Raw genomic sequence first — 6,689 nt, 5'->3', positions numbered from 1 at the left:
CTTCCTATGCTTCCCCTCAGGACCCGGCGCCAGAGGTCGCTTCACCGAGCCAAGTGTCCACCGCCTCTGGTTCAAGGGAGTGAGTGTGTATTGGACAGTATGTCACTTTATGTCACCACGAGGCTAAAGCTGCTCCTGTAATGAATGACCAAGTTTGCAAAATGTAAATGAACCCGATGTGAAAGGAAAAACTCACAAATTGTCTTTTCTTCCTTTTGGAGTTAATGGAATATAAGTTAATTATAAAAGTAGTCTCTGCAGATGCTCCTGCTATTATTATTTGAACTAATGTGGTCAGAAGAAGTGAGGGAGTTGTTGAGATTGACGCTACATTGTTGTGCCTCATTATGCGGAATGATAAAATGGCTCGTGGTGGCATTTTGAACGCAACACAAGCCAAAGCGCCAGCGGAGTGAATGGACGTGCACTGATATTCATTGCGTCTTTTGTTTGAGCTCAACAAAATGTTTGTGTCTCTCCCACCCGTCTATAGAAGCCCATTGTGCGCTGCGGCAACTGTGACGAGCTTTGTGCGTCGAGATGATCCCGTTTTGTCGCCGCTGGATGAATGAGCGCGTGTCAACCTTTTCACCGTGACTCGCACCTCGTCCACTCATTAGTAATAAAAAAAAAAGGCTTTTGTTTTGTAGAAACAATAGGCACAGTTCTCATTCATCCCGTGTCCTGCTCTGACCCCTGTGGACCGACTGTCCCAGTCATGAGCCAGCGTTTACTGGGTTCCTGCTTTGTGTTACCTGCTCTTCAGGTGGAGCTGCACAGCTACACCTTGTTTCAAGCGGCCCCTTTTATTCCAGCTCCTGCTTCGGGTCAACTTTCTCCTTCCTGTCAAGTGTCTGGTAGGTGCGGAAGCCTGTGAAATGAAGAGGCCGCCGTTTATTATGGGGCTGGCGACCTGTCCCAGCCCCTCTTCGGTGTCGCTGCCTCTTTCTTCCTGCCAGGACGGGGGTGACAGCTTGTCACTGAGGGTGCGCCACAATACGGCCAAGACCCCCCAACTATTGTGGAGCTCAGAAAAAGCATCAAGGTCTTTCTCACTCCTCCGTTCGCTCTTTTCTCTCTCGTTTCAAAGCCGAGAATCAATCAGCTGTACACACACACACACACACACACACACTCACCACTCACCTCTTCTCCCGTCCCTCTGTCTATTCAGCAGCCAGTGATCATTTAGACTTGACATGTATTGTGAAAAACTGAGCTGCTCTGCCTCTTTCTTCTTCTCTTTCTTTCACTCCCTTTCTCTTTCAACTGTCTGTCATTAATGTCCAGGTCTTACAATGTACGAACAGAGAAGAAGAAGAAAGCAAAGAGTGAGGGATGAATTGATGGATGGGAGGATAAGCACTCAGTGTCCTTTCTTTAAAGATTTGTTATTGTACAGTACTGTCTCCCAGTCATTTTTGGTTGGTGTTTCAGTCTGAAAGCCCATCCACGTGCTCTTTTGAATGGGAAAGCAATAAGGCCCCATTGAATGAAGCTGAATGGACCTGCCATCCTTAGGGGCTGAGGCCTGAGGACTCCTATTCTTTAGCCCCCAATCTAATTGGAGCTGAAATGAAATGGAGGTTTCTTATGAAAATAGGCTTTGTTTGGCCGCAAGGCTGGTAATTCATAAACAATAAGCAGGGCCCCATTGTGTAGATAATAATATATTCATGCCGCTGGAGATGGGGAGAAGGCAATGCGAAGGCTGAGGATATATAAGGAGGACAGGCAGAGACCGGGATGGAGAGTGGAGGGATAAGAGGAAGGGGAGGAGGAAGACGAGGGGCTAATAGCAAATAGTGGGTCAGAGAAAATTGGTAATGGTTGGGTAGAGTCAGAGGACTTATTACAGAAAGTGAAAGGACTAAAAGTGGGTAGGAGTGAAGAGTGAGTGGGAGTGAGGGAGGTGAAAATGACAGGAATAGGAGAGATAGAGGAGACAAGAATGAGGCGAGGAGGGCGGGAGATTGGGAAATGGTTTGGAGTAGCACTAAGCCCACAGGTGACTGGTTTGCCGTTATTAGGGCTGCGAGGCAAGTGAGTGAGAGTATCATCCAAACGAATGGGCTGCGCGCTGCAAATCGGCGCCGAGATGGAGGTGGCGGAGTTGACAGAGTGGAACGGTCAAGTGCCGAGCAAAGCAGTCGGTGGCGCGAGGAGAGGGGAGCGGAGCGGAGCCCTGACAGGAGGCGAGATGTGATGGGTGAGTTCAGAAAAAAACAGCACGGCAGCTTCCTGCCACTTTAATGCAGCAATCTGTCTGAATCCTCTCCCGCCGGTCTGATCGCTCAGGTCAAAGCTGCTTCTGCGCCTCCTCTGTGTGTTGTTGCTGGACGGCTGCTGAGTGCACAGGAGTGACAGGCTGACGGAGGGGGACCCCGCTTCCTGTATCTGCTCTGAGCAGCTGTTTCAGACCCCGGGCGACCGAGCCCAGCGCTTTGGGGAACACTTGCCCTTTGCTGCAACGCCGACCTCCACGTTGAACTTTGGACACTATTTTCTGGGAGGAGCTGCGTTTTGGATGGACGGCCGGCGTGGAGGACGATGGGAAGCGTGAACGTCCGGTCCCACAGCTCCCATCGCGTGGTGAGTAGACCTGAGATGACCCGGCTTGGGTGGAGTTTGTGCAGGTGCTTAGGTATTCCTCCATACGTGCACATAGGAAGGACAGTTGTGACAGGTGTGAGAAGTAACCTCCCTCAGCTGTGATCAGCAAATGGAAAGAAGCAAAAGGGAACTTTGTGAAGTCAGTTTGTTACACGCACGCCTCCTCACTGGGTAAGTCAGTTTGTGGTGTTTCTGCAGCTTTCTGCCTTCCTGCTAACGCGTCGCCTCATCGAGCAAATTGAGAGAGTGAGAGCTGTCATGAATAGAAAATTAGGTAAAAATGAGTTGGAGGGGAGTGAACACATGATTTATGAAGAGACATTCAAATATGGTAAAAAGGTGAATTACTGTGATAATGCATCCATTTAGCTGTTATTACAAAAATAATCTGTTTGTCATATGATTCTTCAAATATATTTGCCCTGTGTTTTCTGACTTGTTGTGGGGGTTTATCGGCCAAAGGGCTGCTGGTATTTCCAGCGTTCGCTCAGCAGACACCTGACGTTGACTTTTTGTTCTGAGCCACTAGATGTCAGGATTCATCAACGTATGAAGCAGAATTCTAGCTCCTTTGCATTGTGTTCTTGATCGTCACACGTTGGGGGGGAGTTCTCAGTTTACCTGCTTGTGCATCATATTGATGGACGCCATCGTCATCAACAATGAACAATGTGTGGAGGTGAACGTAAAACCACAAAGCTCCATGTGAGTGCGTGCAGCGCTGTGCAGGGTTATATGAATGTGTGAATGTTCATTTGAAAAAGAGTAAAAACAAAGAGAAAGTTCCTGTGTGGACAAAGTTTGGGTGCAGAGAAGAAAACTGCACGTGTTCTGTGTTCAATGTCAATTATGGGACTAATCCCACCACAAGATGGCAATCACACATAGTGAAAGCCCCTCAGTAGCATTTGCGTGTGTGTGTGTGTGTGTGTGGGGGGGGTGATGCTGGGAGTGCCCCCCCCTCCCATGCATGACCCAGTGTGTCTCCACGTCGCTGTGTTGTGCTTGGCCTCCTTCAATAACCTGCCGCATCCAGTAAATATCTGCTCCGGCGGCGCTGGATGCCTCTCGGCTGGAGGTCCTCGTCTGTTTGTTTATTTGCATGCGGCAAAGTGCTTGCTGGCGGTGCTGGTCACTACAAGTGGCTGGCATTCGGAGCCCGGTAATCAGGCTGCGGGCGAACTGGGTGGCAGCGCTCCGAACGCTTGGCTGGAGATTATCCCAAAATTATCCATGAATTATCCTCCAGAATTACGCCATTCCAGTCAGGCATTGTCCATCGATGGGAACGGGAAGAGGGAGAGTGTTGGACCAAGACGCACGCGCTGTGTGTGTGTGTGTGTGTGTGTGTGCGTGTGTGTGTGTGTGTGTGTGTGTGTGTGTGTGTGTGTGTGTGTGTGTGTGTGTGTGTGCGTGTGCGCGTGTGCGTGCGCGTGTGCGTGCACGTGTTCTGTGGCACATTTGGACGGAGCCGTGTTGGTGCTTGTGTCGTGGAGTGTGTATATTTGTGTGCGTGTGCTGTGTAATGACTCTGGCAGTGTTGGTACATTGGGGTAATCGAGCATGTTAATCCACATCAAACAGCCATTAGCAGCAGATTTTAGCCATAAACATTGTTACATGCAGGAGCAGGAAGGACACAAGCTCAGCGCGCACCCAGCGACCTGTGCACTCGTGTTTCCCTCACACAAACACGACAGTACGTGAATCTGCAAGCAAAGTTAGCAACGCTCTAAATGAACGTCCCACAGAATCTGCAGTAATGTTCTGTATGTCAACATTTTCCCAGGAGCCGTTTCCTCCCACAGCGGCGGTGCTTTGGCAGCTGTTTGCAGCATTGTGCTGAACTCATTTCTGCCGCACGCCGCGCCGTCATTACGGCCCGGGCAGATAGGAGGGACTTGTTGCCTGCTTGTGTGGTGCCGCCGGAGCCGCAGGAGGATGAATGGCGCCGGCGAACCTCTCTGCGATAAGTGTTCGGTAAACGGGTCAGCGGATTGTCCTCCGATGCTCAATCGGAGCTATTTTCCCTGGCGGAGAACACAAATTATCTTCTGTGTTCGTCCCATAAACAGACCACCGGCGGCGCAAATTCCATATGGTTTGTCACGTCTGCGTTTGTGTGCTCAGCCCCCCCCCCCCCCCAAACACACACACACACACACACACACACACACACACACACACACACACACACACACACACACACACACACACACACACACACACACACACACACACACACACACAGTTTACTTGCACACAGGATAACACATGCACACTCCTCACCTACTCAGCAGCCGAGTCTAAATGTGGTACCGGGGGGAAGAAAAGATGGAAGCACGACTATTGAGGATGAGGAAACAATTCGATTTAGTGCAGGAGCAAGTGGAAGATCACAGTGGAAAACGGCGAGGGACAGAGGGGCAAAGAGAGGGACAGGCCGAGTGGTCAAAGGTTAAGTACTCCTGCTTTATTTTCTGGGGTGCTCTACTTCCTGCAGGGCCTTGTTTCTTGACCTGCTGGTTTGAGGACGTAGGTAAAAAAAAATCAGGAGAAAGGGAAAGAGGGTGAAAAGACTAAAGCTGTGTGTGAGGTTGCAAGGTGAGAGGTGGAAGAGCTAAAATGGGAGGAGTATTTGCCTCTGGCTGATGGGGAACAATTGGGCTCACAAGGACACACACTCAAACCAGAAACAGAAATGGACATTCACACACACACACACACACACACACACACACACACACACACACACACACACACACACACACACACACACACACACACACACACACACACACGCACACACACACACTCTGTCGTGCTCTCGCTCTCTCTCTCTCACACAAGCACGCACACACTTAGAACTACAGTCCCAGCAGGCATATGAACTTCAGTGCAGTTGTTGCCATGGTGATACACTGAGCTGCTGACCCCCCGACTCCATTTTTCCTGCCGCTTGGCTATTGAAAGAGATGATTGACAAGTGTCCAAATGTCAGCCGACCCAGCCGGCCGCACAGATGGGGGGGCAGCCATTTTATGCTACTTTCACTCACAGGAAGGAAGGTGTGTGTGTTTTTGCAGTGTGTGTGTGTGTTAATTTAGTTGTGTGTACAAAATTTAGTTTGATACGATTGTTGTGAGGACATTTTGGCTGCTTTTGCAACTTCAAAGCACTGGGAGGGTTAGCTCTTAATTTTTGGATGACTTTATAATGAGCGTGGATGTTGTGACGGCTCCAGTTTAGAAAATAATATGACCACAACTACAGTAATGTGTGTGTACTAAGTCTCTGTGTAAGTATTGTACTGTATTTATGATATGACACCCATGATTCTAGGAAAAACACTAAACAAATTACAACACACACACACACACACACACACACACACACACACACACACACACACACGCTGACCTGCACAAAGCCTCCAAATAAAGCCCTTTGTATGTGCGACAGGGTCGTATATTTTGGTTTGTCTTTGAGCTGATCACCCGTTAAGTAGATCTGCTGCTTGTGACTATAGAGGTTTTGTGTTCAGCGCTCTGCTGTGTGCATATTTAGCACTGGATCCAGTTATTCCCATGTCACATGACACTAAACAGAGGTTTACGCTCTGGTGGGCGTTACAGCAGCAGTTGTGTACATTTTCCTCATTTCTGTGAATGTTTCCATCATGCCTTTACCTCTCCCCTCCTCACTGTGTCATTGTCTGCAGGTTTGAGGAGCTCGCTCTTATCTTGATCACCCACAGCAACACATTAACCTCTTCTGTCTTATCTCTACACTGGTCATTAGCGGCGAAACCCTTAACATCTATTGACAAGGGCCACAGAGGTGTGTGTGTGTGTGTGTGTGTGTGTGTGTGTGTGTGTGTGTGTGTGTGTGTGTGTGTGTGTGTGTGTGTGTGTGTGTGTGTGTGTGTGTGTGTGTGTCTTGAGTTATTGTAGGTGACATGTGGTTGAGATCTGCTGAGCTGGTGATCGGGGCCGATAACATTATTAGCAGGTTGTGTGTGTGTGTGGGTCCGACAGGACCGAGCAGGAGCAACGCTGTCATATTTGTTCAGACAA

At 49.2% G+C, this 6,689-nt stretch overlaps 1 protein-coding gene across 3 annotated transcripts in view; it reads left to right on the top strand.

The window, feature by feature from the left end:
- Window positions 1–1,727: 1,727 nt before the first annotated feature.
- sox1a (SRY-box transcription factor 1a) overlaps window positions 1,728–6,689 on the top strand; it is a 57,694-nt gene continuing 52,732 nt past the window's right edge. The window contains exons 1-3 of one of the 3 annotated variants that reach the window (XR_008693412.1): window positions 1,728–2,209; window positions 2,299–2,592; window positions 2,669–2,784. The gene's annotated coding sequence lies outside the window, so the exon portion shown is untranslated. The remainder of the gene's footprint in view (window positions 2,210–2,298; window positions 2,593–2,668; window positions 2,785–6,689) is intronic. The other 2 variants (XR_003784178.3, XR_003784177.3) reach the window with 2 other exon arrangements.

The sequence above is a fragment of the Betta splendens genome, chromosome 21, assembly GCF_900634795.4.
Source record: "Betta splendens chromosome 21, fBetSpl5.4, whole genome shotgun sequence".
Classification (NCBI taxonomy): Eukaryota; Metazoa; Chordata; class Actinopteri; order Anabantiformes; family Osphronemidae; genus Betta; species Betta splendens.
The sequence above is the reverse complement of the archived record's forward strand: the minus strand, read 5'-3'. Positions and strand labels throughout refer to the sequence as shown.